The following is a 13,263-nucleotide window of genomic DNA, read 5'->3' on the forward strand; positions in this document are numbered from 1 at the left end:
GGAACCCTACCAAATTTGAACCCTAAGCCCTAGAAAATCAGCCCAAAACCCAAAAACATGCCCTAAACCCTAAACACCACCCCAAATACCTACAACCTAACCCTAAACCCTAGACACTGCCCCTGAACCCTAAACACCAACACTCAACACCCAAAACACCCCAATCCCTAGCCCGCAGCCCTAAACCCCAAAACACCAGCTACCCTTCCCAAACCCCTAACACACAATCCCTACAACCTTCTTGTCCCTGGTGTTATCCTTCTTTTGCCAGGCACAAAGTTCCCGCTGGAATAAATGGTGAGCAGTTTCCAGGCTCTAAAAGACCTAAAATATTAAGAAAGGGCCATTTTTTTTTTTTCTGCATATTTATATAGCGCGAAGTCGACCCGAAGGTATTGGAGCGCTTTACATAGCACTGTATTTACATTTCACATTCAGGTACGGGGAGATTAGGTGATTTGCCCAGAATCACAGTATGTGGACACGACCTCGAGGCTCGAACCCTGGTTTCCTGAACCAGAGGCGGCAGCGTAGCCGACGGACCTAACCAATCAGGCAGGTCAGGAGCAGTACTTGAACAATGTGGGTGCTCTGACCAGGTTTTTCTTGTTTAAACTTGAGTTTAGCTTCTTAGAGTAGAACATCCCATAATATCCAGGGAACTGAGGATATAAGTCTCCAGGACTTTGACAGGGCAGTGCAAACATTATTAGACTCATAGAAGGGATGCTTGCAGCAGAAGGGAGAAGCTTGCAGCAGAAGGAGAGGGGGCAGTGGACTACAAGCCCCAACAACATTGCCAGCAGCAGGCCGGCAACCCAAGTCATTTCCGTGCCAGGAGGTGCATAACCTCTGTTGCGTTCTCCCACTCAGTGCTTTAAATGGGAAATTAGAAGTGCCGGTGCTCACTAAGACTGGGTATGTGTTTAGGGGCGTATCTGGGCGTGTCTGTGAGCCAGGAATTTAATAATAGCCACATAGGTAAATGCTGATTGTCGTGTAAAGCGCTTAAATGCCCATGGGCCAAATTCGCGCAAAATCAAACTGCCTCCTTACATAAGAGACGTGGCAAGCATCAGCTTCTATGTCATAGGTGCAGAGCCTAATTTTTGGCAGTTTGATATTGCACGAATTTGGGCCATGGGCATTTAAGCGATTTACATGCAATCAGAACATCTGCATTAAAGCTTACTTTTTTAAGATCCCTGGTTAAGGGAGTTCTCCAGAACCACAGAATGATGAGCGGACAGCGGGATTCGACCGACCCTGGTTCTTCAGTTCCACTCTCGGCACCTCTGAACATATCCTCATTCTTGTTGGGATGCCAATGAGAACCAGAGCTGCAACTAGAGTCAAATTTCAAGGGGGGGGGCGTAATCTCTCAGCAATAGACAGCAGAGATGCAGGGGCTCACGAAGGAGTGAGAAATAACAAAGCCTCGTTAAAAAGCAATTGGTCTTCTAAAGACGTGTGAAGTACTCGGGTGCGGCTGTGTTCGCACCCAGTAAGCTGTCTCATCCCGGGCTGCCACACGACGGGGGAGGGTGGGTGGGGTGTCTGAAACCCTTTGATCCCAATGGGCTTGCTCGCCTGATGAGAACCTAACACTGCAGGAGCAACCCAGCGCAGACATACACAGGCTGTTGCCAGCCAGAGCAGCACCTCAACACGCACCATCTGTTGCACGTACCAGTACTTCAGGGCCTGAGCCCTGCTGCTTCATGGAGTACCGGTACTCTCTTTACCCGAAAATAAGTTCCGGTACTCAGGGGGAGAAAATGGAGAAGTGCCGGTACTCAGTACCGGTGAGTACCGGCCCATTTAAAGCACTGCTCACACTGTGAAGGATGTGTGTGGGCCGTGCACAGGGCAAAGCCCAGGGCAAGGGCAGGACCATCTGCGCCCATTATATTCCGGAAGAGGCCTGACTGGGTTACCCTCCTGAGAACTGCTTTCCTGGTCTTACAAGGTACTGTGCGCTTCTGAGTGGCTATCATAGTGCCTCCCTTTTTATGTCCATCTAGCGGGCCGGAGGATATTTATCTTTTATTGAGTGTTGATTGGAAATGGGTTAAAGGAATGTTGTTGCTGACAGCGGGGTTGGAGAGGGACAGGCAAAAACCAACAAGGAAACGCAGGTGCAAAAGAACGTTGGGGGCAATTGTGTGCTTGACCGTATTGACAATTTACTGGAAGAGTGTGAGCAGTGCTTTAAATGGGAAAAAATAAGTGCCGGTACTCAGTGCTTTAAATGGGAAAGAATAAGTGTGGGTACTCATTAAATTGAGAGAGGGTCGTGGCTAGTAGGCGGGGTTAGAGGCGGAGTTAGACATGATACATGTTGTCCTCGCATTGTCCTGGAGAGTGGTCTCACACTTTCCATATGTGCAGATTACAAACCCTGAATGAGTCAAGCCATCAACAGTACTTTTAGCACTTTCAGGCTAATAATTAATGTGCTCTAGGATGAGAGAGACTCTGGCACTTACACCGGTTGCGCAACAGAACAAAATATGTGAGAAATGTATCAATTCAAACAAAATGTGTTAACTTCTAATACAAAATGAAGGTGAAACACCAAATGTTCATGATTTCTTGTTTTGTAATATTTGCAGCTTCCTCATATCATAATATTTCTAATGTACCTACTTGGTTGCATCTGGAGCAATCCTTAAATATTCAAGTGTGCACACAAACAAGCATTCCACGCATTTCTTTTCAAATACCTCCTGATTCTGTTCCTCCCAAACACACACTCTCTGTTTTCACATCTCTAAGCTCGAGATCCCTCTCGCACTCACCTCTCTACCGTTAGTAGCTAATTCTGTTCCACTCTCGTTACCCCAACTGCATCCTATCACTCTCTCTCATCACTGTTTCTATTTCTAATGTGCCCTCTCCGTGCCTCTCTACCTCTTTCCATAACCGTCTGGATGTCTTTCTTATCTCTGTACGTGCTTACCCTTTCTGCCTCTCCCTTTTCCTACTTTAAATTCTCTGCTCCTTCCCCCTCACTCTTCACCTTCACACACCCCCATTTACCCCCCTCTCCCCTCGGCAGTAGACCCTACGGCCGGAGAGCTTGCACTGGCAGGCAGTGAACACTGCAGGGTTCCGAGTATGTGCAGAGTCCAGCAGGGTAGAGGTCATGGGGAAGAACAATACTGGCCTCCAATGGGAAGGTTAGTGACCTTCCCCACCTTGCCTGTGCACCAGGGAGGCTTTAAGCCATCTTCATCACCTCATCCCCGCCCTTCATGGACTCAATGTCCCAGCGGGCGGGGTGCAATCGCAGGGACAAGTAAGTCATGAAAAAGACAGTCAGACTCCAGTGGGGGGCCAAGGGGTGAAAATGGCCCATTCCTCCACGGACCCAGCATCGATGCCTGGCTCCATCTGGGTAGGAAGGGAGAAGAGGCCCTCTTGCCCCTGCGCAGGCCTCCAGGCAAATAATACATACGGCAATGCTCAACATGCTGCCAAACAAACGGCACGCAGCTGACCCTCAGGCACCAGTCCAGCGCCCACCTTATTAATCTGACCCCGAGTACCGGTACTCTCCTTGACAGTGGAGAAGTGCCGGTACTCGGCTCGGTAAATTTAAGAAGTGCCGGTACTCAGTACCGGTAAGTACCGGCCTATTTAAAGCACTGAGTGTGAGGAAATTCTAGACCCCAGCTATAGCCCGGTATGTACCCCTTTCATGCACAAGTCATAGAGTACAAAAACGCATCCCCTCTATGTTCAGGAAACACAATACACAAAGCAGTAGGCCTAAACAATCAATGCTACTTGTTACTGTGACAGCAAATTCAGTTACTCCTACACTTCACGACTCATCCGAAATGGACCTTATTTTTAATAATATATTTACACCCCTCCAATGTTTGGCTGATGACTCGACAGGCACTGAGCGAGGGGAGGTGGCGATATGTGTTGGGAATGCAAGGGGTGACCCAGTTCCCATTGGGATAGCCCCGCTTGACTCTAATGACCTGCTGATCATTAGCGACCTGGGAGATGAAGTTAATGTGCAGAGATCCCGAACAGGAGAACTCACAGGGCAGGTCAAGCTTATTTTTGCAAGAGGTGGGGGAGACACCAAGCAGTATACTCAGATCAGCAATCTACCCGATAAAGGACCACTTCCTGCCCATGCAGTGTCTTGGCATTCCCCCCCTAGAGTTGCCCCTGTATGCAGTAAGTGTAGTTATTCTGAAGTCACCTCACACAGGGAGCCCCCGGCAACCAGAATAGTGCAACCACACAGAGGAGGGTCATCATATGCTAATGTCCATTTGCCTAGGAGCCACATGGGTCCTAAACCAATGGTACAGGAGGGCCAAGATCTGCCGGCCCTTAAAAGCATTTTCATGATTAATGTGCCTAAAGTTGCCACCCACCAGAGCCATGAAGGAGAGAATTCCCTTATAAATAAAACAATTCACTGGATCCGCCACGTGGGAGGTTGCAGATCAGTGATAAGGGAAGATATTCTGTGAGCTAGAAGGCTTACCTGCCTCAAAAATCCTATGGATTGTATTGAATTGTGTTTGACAGATGGGAAGTTGGCCCATAATTTAATTTCCTTGGAAGCCATATTTCCATCCCCCAAACCTCAAAGCCCTCTGTTTCCCAGCATCCATCCTCTTGCTTCATATTAAGGACAATAATCTACCCTAGCAGCCAAAAATTGACTGCAGGTCCGAGTCGGTCGTTCGCCCTTAGAGCTTCCATCGGTTCTCCCTCCAAAAGGCAACCCTCTCATTCCAATACATAGCTAGTTGGATACGGGTAGCACTGAAACCATCTTGAACCAACAAACCTTGTCCAAAAGGGTCTTAGTTGCCACCAATCTTGAGACGTCTACAGGAGTATCATTTCCAAGCCTTTCACAGTTCTATGTTCAGGAACGAAGTCTACAGGCTATATCTAGATCCGCCTCCGAGTGCTTTCCTGAAGCCTCATGTACGCTCCAAATGGTGTTGTGGAATGTGGCTGGGGTAAGGACAAAAATGGCCCTTCCACATTGGATCAACTACATCGGAACTCTCCATATCTGTATTCTACAGGAAAGCTGGAGCACAATCCCCATACATGTCCCAGGCTACGTAACGTACTAAGGACCCGCATGTTCCAATAAACCAGGGTCTACCGCTTGGGGTCTGTTAATTGAGGTTAGTATTGCGCTACACTATATAATTTGCGAGCTGCCCACCAACAGCCCGTTCTCATAGGCTTCCAACTTAAAGGCAAGAATGGTGCCTTTCTTGACATCTATAATGTATATGCCAGAGGAACTGGGGGGGTAGGAGGTCTGCTACTTTACAAGAAATCGAAGAACTCCTGGACGAGAGGGCCCCATTGTGCCATGCCTGTTTTTTTGAGCAGCTGGCCAAATGCTTTATTGATACCTCACGACCTGTAAAAACTAGCCAATCTGTAAGATCCCAGTATGCACGATTTAATCGCAAGTGCAGGCACCTTAAACAGCAATTATCCTTGGCTCTTAGGTCGAAGAACACTCTCATAGTGAGAAGGTCTTATAAGTTAGCCCAAACGAGAGCCAGAAGGGAGTGGGACGATGGGACGATAATTAGTGGAGGTTAATTGGGGAGGCATGCACCTGCAAAGACACGAAAAAGTTCTGCTTGCTAGTTACGGGGGGGGGGGGGGGGACAACAGTCATAATTGGTCAAGCTATATTTTGACTTAATCTAATGTAGTAGCTGAGGGTGCCAGCATACCAACTTCTTGGAAGGGAGCAAAGGTAATCCCTATATTTAACAAGCATTGGCATAGCCAATAGGTCTAGCTTTTGGGACCTTATAAGTATTTAGTTATGCAGCACAATATCCTTTGTGCAACAACATAAACTGTTGCATGGCTAAGCACTTATAAGGTCCCAAAGGCGAGACCTATTGGCTATGCCAATGCTTGTTTGTACAGCAGAGTGGTCCAGCAGCAATCTGCTGCTGTTGGGCCTTTAACATTTTTGTTTTTTTTATTAAATGAGATATGGAGGTGGGTGACAGAAAGTGATGTGTAGGGTAGTGGAGAGAGCGGAGACAGTATACAGTGGGAGGTATTCCCACTGTATACTGTTTTTGTTGAGATGCCAACTGTTGGTGTTTTGTGGGAGCAGATAGGATTTACAGATGGTGCTCAGCGGGAGTGCTGTCTCCACATTTGTGGCTGCTTCTGACGCGAGCCAGGCAGAACTAAAGAAAGGTGCGCTGCCAGTATTATTCAAGTTAAAGCGATGTTATAAGCGGCATCTCGTGAACCAAGCCACACAGAACAAAAGCAAGGTGCGTGGCGATAATAAAGTTAAAGCACAGCATTGCGTGCTGCCAAAAATTCTATTTTAGTTAAATAAAGGTTGAGTTGGGCGCGCCGCCCAAATGAGACCAAAAGCCCTGCCGTCATGTTAAAGATGAAGCACGGTGTGCAGCGATGTTCAAATAAAACAGATTGGTTTAATCCAGGCACTCTTACTGAGCAGTACATGCTAAGGAGGAAACATGTAGCTGTCGTTAGATACCAGTTGTTGCTATTGGGTGGAAGTGGATAAGATTTCCGGCTGGTGCTTATCGGGAGTTCTGGCTCCACGTTTGTGGCTGCTGCTATAAGGGGCATCTTCTGACGAGAGCTGTGCAGAACCAAAGAAAGGTGCGTGGACGCCGTTATTAAAGATTAAGTGCGGCATGGCGCGCTGCCAAAAATAAAACATAGATTGTTTTAATCCAGGCACTCTCACTAAGCAGCGTATGCTAAGGTGGAAGTGTGTAGCTGTCTTCCTGCTGCTATAAGCGGCATCTCCTGACGCGAGCTGTGCAGAATCAAAGAAAGGCGTTGCCACTATTATTGAAGTTAAAGCAGTGCTGTAAGTCGCATCCCTTGACGTGACACATGCAGAACAAAAAGGCGCACGGCTCCCATTATTAAAGTGGAAGCATGTCAAGGCCTACTGCTAAAAAACACAAGCATTGGCCCCGCGGCAGTAAAAGTAACGCCGCGCAGCCGTGAAAGCGAAAGTCATCGCGATCACTCTGAAAGCGAAAGTGATCGCAATCGCGATGACGTGCTAAAGCACACTAGGGATGCACGCGTGCGCGTGAAAGGAAGCTGGTGGCCGCTTTGGTAGCACTTTCAAAAGCAGATACTAAATGTCTCGGCCAGACCAGCACATGCGCTGGATCAGGCGAGACCTAAAAAGGACGATAGATCTCTACCTTCTAATTAAAGACCTATTAGTCGTATTGACCTTATTCAAAAGGTGTTCTCTTGAGCACCTTTAGCTAAATTTCAGGACTGGATTATGGAGAATGACATCTTAACTGCCTACCAAGCTGGCTTCGGGCAAAAGTTGGGTAGCATTGATCAGGTATTTTGTTTTCTTCTCTTGTCTTGGAAGACAGTGCTTATAAGCCAAGGGAACCTCTATGTAGCATTCATTGATTTAAAGACCACCCTCGACCTCATCCCAACGAACAAGTTATGGCAAGTTTGAAAAGATATGGGGCTACCTTCAGGGATTTTATCTCAAGTCTTTTGTCTCCATGAGTTAAACTACGCCAGGGTGCGTTGGGGCGGACAAGGCCAGCTGAATAGTGTTGTACAGTTTTTATCACAGACCCCGGCTGATGCCCCTAAGCTGGAGGGCGGGGGGAATTGTGACGCTCCTCTTTGCAGATGATATGTTGTAAGTATCTAAATCACCAGGAGGGCTCTAGTTGCTCCTAAATCGTTTTATGGACTTCTGTGACAAGCGAGGTTTAGGGGTCAACACGTCAAAGATGAAGCTTCTATGAATGAATCCTCACAAATCTTATCGAGGGAAACTACCCCTTGGAGGTGTTGCATTTGAAAGGGTGAGTACTTTCAACTACCTGGGCATTACACTTTTAGAAGATATTTTTGGGAAGTCCCATATGTCTAAATCTACCATGAAGCATTGGAAAATAGCAGGTATCTTGACTAACTAACATAGCACCTCATTTAGTAAACCTGTGGAAGCCGCTCTTCAGATTTATGAGTCAAAAGCTGTAGGCGCAGCCCTTTATGGAGCTGAACTGTGGGGTTTTGAAAGGTTGGATGATCTCTCTAAGTCTGAAAAATTTTTGTTTAGGTGCTTGCTCTCACTCCCCGGAGTACCCCTCTCCATCCATTGAGGCTAGATCTGGGCAGGTATCCCCATTGCAGAAAATGCCAAGCTATGTATGTTATTGTTCTGGCAGTGCATTAGATCCACCCGAGCTGCTTTTTTATGAGAACCGCCTTGGGAAAGTTAGTGCATTGGACACATATAACAAGATAGGCTGGATAAGAAATGTGAAACGCCTACTGGCTGCAATTTGGTTGGAGGGACATTGGGAAGCCAGGGACCCGTCACTGCTTCCTAGTAAAGATCACGTAAAAATACATTATTGGGACTGGGTTCGCTAGGCCATCCGTCGTGGGGACGCCTAACAATGGAGTTCATGGATTTCAAATTGATTCGTTCCCTTGAACCTTATTTAGATATTATTTAGTCACCGTTAGATTGAAAAAACTCTATATGCAGTTCAGGTTTGGTACTCTTCCTTTCAATTCCCTTACAGGTACTTCGCACCACCTCCCTGCTACTTCCCCGTATAGCCCCAGTTGTACCTTAGTGATTGAGTCAACAGCCCATGTATTTTTTGTTTGCTCCACATACTCATTCCAGAGAGCTAAATGGCTCAAACCAATATGCAAACAGCTGGGTACACGTATTCATGGCGAAGGTCTCCGCATTCTCAGATCATACCCTTATTGTTAAGGAAATTATTTATAGGATTTTATCTGCAATGCACCTGAGAACTGTGGCAACATACCGGTCTATGTAGTTCTCTTAGGAGCAGGCCAAGGTTCGGCTTGTTTTGGCCTCCTTTGTGCACTAAATGGCCACTGTATACACCTATTGTATTGTTGATTAATATTTGACTGGTGTTTTATAATGCAATTAATGCTATTCCTAAAGTTTTTATTGTATTTATACGAGCTGCTTTACACCCTGTACTGTAGTACTACAACATTTTCTGCAAAGTGTAGTTTGTGAATCAGGTTGTAACTGTTATAAGTAAAGATGAACGTGATGAGTATGTGGTGATGATGGAGAGTGTTGAGCAGTGATGGGTAAGAATGTGACAGAGTGAGGGTGTGAAAGTGGTAAGTTTAAGTTCTTGCTTTTTGTTCCAAATATGGGGAGTGATTGACTGTAATGTACTGCGACATTTACATAGCGCTTACTACACCTATGTGGGTCACTGCAGCCCTCACCTAGATGGGAGCTTTGCCATGTAGGATGTGTGGTTAGAAGGGTGCTGCCTTTTTATTAATCCTGAAGGGTGCTGCCTTTTTATTTATCCTATGTGGGAAGTGTTTCCATGTTGTGCATGATGACCACCGGGGTGCGGTTATCGTGTTATGCAACAGGAACACTAGGCTTATTAGTGTGGCGGGTGAAGTGGTTTATGGGATTCAGTAAACTGGCACGTTTCAGCAGCTCTGCAGCTTCCTTCAGGATATTTCTTATGAGCATAGTCTACTTAGGTGGTTACTGCACAAGGCTGAACAACGTGATATTTTGTTTAAACTTTATGGCACTGAACAGGCCTGGTAGGACAGAGGAGTGGTGGGGAGATCTGCTGGGATGGGCTTTGTGACTATTATCCCATATCTGATTGTCACTGGGAGATGTAAAGTAGTGGTCATGGTATGTAGCTAGCTGGGAGCTGCAGTGGTGGATTAGATACGTCTTTCGATTGGCCAGCATTATTGGCTGATCTCGCAAATGATTCCATGACTGCTTTGCTGGTTGTGGATAGTTTATGGCCTAGTACTGTAGTGGGTGAGGGACAAGACCCGTATCAGATGAGTCCAATGTGAGTATAAGAGGCTTAAGCAGTGTAAGGCAGTTATTTTGCAGCATGGAAGAGATGCAATGGGCTGATAGCTGCTGAGTGTTATGGTATTAGAATTAGAAGACCTTCCACCTCACACTGTGGGGAGCTGAAATCACACATAGGCAGGAAAGACGAGCTGGACACCACTGCACAAAGTGACTTACCAGCTTGTCTTTGGAGGCAGTAAGTAGCCAATGTCCATTAAGAGGTGTGAAAACACCCAAGGATATCGGAGACAGCCTCAGTGTCCCTTCGCTTTTTTTGGGGGGGGGGGGGGGGGGTTGAGGTGATGCCGGGCTTGGTGGAGGGCAGAGTGCCTCTTAGGTAGATCTTTGCAATAGACCCCTCCCCTTCCTCACATGCTGACATTTATTTCTAAGTTGGCAGGTCCGAATTTGTGTGGGTAAGAAGGGTTGTAAAATAAATTGACATGATTATATAAGACTCGTGCAAGCCATAGCCCAGCCCTTCTTAAATAATGTGTTCATGAGTGATGGCGGGAATGGGTGCTTCTTTCTCTTTGCCTGTTTTATACAGTGCTGGGATAGAGTTGTAATGGTAAAGCAGAGATTTGGAAAACAGGGAAATTTCATTTGAAAGCTGTGACAGATCAGTACCTGCAGGGCGTGCCAGCCAGCTAGCGCCGAGACACAGACAGAACCTGAACGCAACGCGCAAGGAGTCTCGTCAACGCTGACAGACCAGCGTATAATAGATGCTATTGCCCTCGCCCCCCGATGGATTAAACACGCCTCTTTTCTTTCCGAGCATACGTAGAAGGGCAAGGGTTTGCTGCTGGGAGTCTGCATGTATAAGCCCGCCCCCCGTCCGCCACGTGACTACCCTGACTGGGTCTGCTAACTTTTGGGGCCTAGAAGGAGACGTTGGTTGGCTGTCACGTGTTTTTAAAGGTACGTTTATGTTATGTCTGAGGTGTTTTTTCTGTTTTTTCGCCAAAGTTGTGACGTACCAAAAAGATACGTTTTGCATTAGAGCTCATATATTTGCTAAACTTTGCAATCTGTGAAAACACGAATCTATGGTTTCCCGTGATTTTTTTGGGGGGGTTTAGCAGAAAGGTGAATCAGTCAAAATGGTAGCAGAAGACTTAATGAATTTGTGATAGTGTTGCAATTTAACCATGTTTTGTCTTTCGTTGGTTTAAATTATGCATAAAACAAGTCAAAGCAATATGTCATTGTAAGCATTGCTAAGCCAATAGGTCTCGCATGTGGGTGAACTAAGGGTTTTATAATTTTTTTTAGCCACGTTGTACTACAGTGCAGGTGCTGCGCAGCATGGCAAAAAAAACAAGCATTTGCAATGCAGTAGGCTTCGCATTTGCGAGAGTTTAAGCTATTGGCATTGTAAATGACAATGCCTTTTGTTTTTTTTTTTTAAACCAACACATAAATAAAAGACATAGTCATTTACAATGCAAATAGTTTAAACTCTCTCAAATGCGAGATCTATTGCATTGCATATGCTTGTTTTCGTTGCCTCCTTAGTCCTGTTTATCTGATTGTAAAACGAGTACTACAATCCCAAGACTCAAAGAAAAAGCATAGTCTGAAACTGGTTGTCACGAATGGACCTGGAAATTTGGCAGCTATGGCGGTCTGGACTTATCAAACAGGGGTGGGTTTTTGGCGTCATATCTTATTAAATGCAGCAAAACAATTGTTTATATATTTTTGCACAAACTTGACGCGTATTTAAGTTCTCTCATTACTGGTAGTCATTGAAAGGTCAGTTGCTATCATGTTAGCCGTCAGTTGTTAATCAAAGTGCAGCTATAGAAACTTTTAATGTGGTGAGACTGTACCCGATTTCATTAACTATCAAGAGGCTTTTATACAGAGCGGTTACCAAACCACACGAAATCAGGACGCCATCTTTCCACTCTTGTAGCCATAGTCCTCATTATGCTGCAGGCTGCATACCCGCTATTCACCTTGCCATAGTTGCTGTGCATTGAATGTTTCCCTTTTAGCCTCTGTGCACAAGTGCCAGAGAATGCCCATTCATTAATTAGTGCCCAGGTAACGGGAATTTTGCCATTGTGCGGCTGCAGCGTTTTTCGCATAATTATACCACGTATTTTATCGTTTGCTGCATTATTTGCAGTTTTTAACATAAAGATGAAACTGTTCAAACGCTACTAAAAGTACAGCGACATGTATTGCAGCGCAGTTGAAGACTCTGTGCAAAGCTTTACTGGTCACCCTCTGGTTTCTTATTGCTTAATTTTGGGGTTAAACTGGTACTAATGAGGTGCAACCAATGCCCAGGCAGTGTTAACAAGTGTAACAAGCATTTGCAATGCAATAGGTTTCGCATTTACGCGAGTTGAAGCTAATGGCATTGTACATGACAATTCCTTTTATTTACGTTTAAAAAACCAAAACATAAATAAAAAGCATTGTCATTTATAACGTGGCTGCCCGCGGCCCACGCAGGGGGCCCCTATAGGAGTGCGGCTGCCTTAGTGCCACATGAGGGCACACAGCGACAGTTTAGTGTTATGGGAACCCCCTAGGGTCCGGCATGCCACCGCGCCATTTCCGGCACGCGGTGAGCAGGTATAAGTTCCTCCCCTGCCCACCTGGCGCTCTCTTTCCTGACAATCCTGCATGCCATTTCCCTCATATATAGGGTTTTACCCTCCCCCAAAATTTGTAAGCACCGATTGGTTAGTGCCACGGTGCAATTTGGCTCATCAGGTGAGCAGGCAGCAGAGGGGCTGCCTGCCCTTAGATCGCCCGTAAGCTGAACATGATGTTGGCATATTTCGGTATGCAAATAAACCTGCAGCAATTTGCTCCACAAAAAGGTGTCTTGTGTATTTTTTTCATCAGGAGATTGCTATATGTGTGATGGGGAGTATATTGCCGATATTGGCATTATGCCAATAGCTCAAACTCGCGTAAATGCGAGACCTGTTGCATTGCAAATGCTATTCACTATTGCAAGGCTGAAAGCTACACACAGCTACAATCTTTATACCTGATGTCCTCTGCAATAGCGCCAAGTACGTGAGGTGTCCGTGGAAAGAGCTGCGCGGCAATGGGAGGCAGCCTCTGCCTTAACTGTGTGATTACGGTGGGCTGAAAGCCCCCACCTACCCATAGCCATGGCTGAAATTGTCCCAGGAGCCTCTAAATTACATTTGCGGGGGAAGGCTGGGTCGGAGCTACACGCATGCGCGCTCCATCCTGTGCCTCACGCTTTCACGTTGTGAAATCGGCATGGAGAGGGTTGTGAGGCCGCTTCGGCTGCCCTGGAAAGACCAGGATCCTAATGTGTGCGCAAAATAAAAGCCTAACAAAAGCAA

General features: G+C 46.3%; 1 protein-coding gene across 1 annotated transcript in view; it reads left to right on the forward strand.

Annotated features, from left to right (window-relative positions):
- Positions 1–10,798: 10,798 nt before the first annotated feature.
- The window catches only part of LOC146799152 (zinc-binding protein A33-like), a 530,413-nt gene continuing 527,948 nt past the window's right edge, over positions 10,799–13,263 (forward strand). Inside the window, exon 1 of the mRNA XM_085628053.1 lies at positions 10,799–10,840. The gene's annotated coding sequence lies outside the window, so the exon portion shown is untranslated. The remainder of the gene's footprint in view (positions 10,841–13,263) is intronic.

This window comes from Triturus cristatus, chromosome 9 (genome assembly GCF_964204655.1).
Source record: "Triturus cristatus chromosome 9, aTriCri1.1, whole genome shotgun sequence".
In the NCBI taxonomy this organism is placed as follows: Eukaryota; Metazoa; Chordata; class Amphibia; order Caudata; family Salamandridae; genus Triturus; species Triturus cristatus.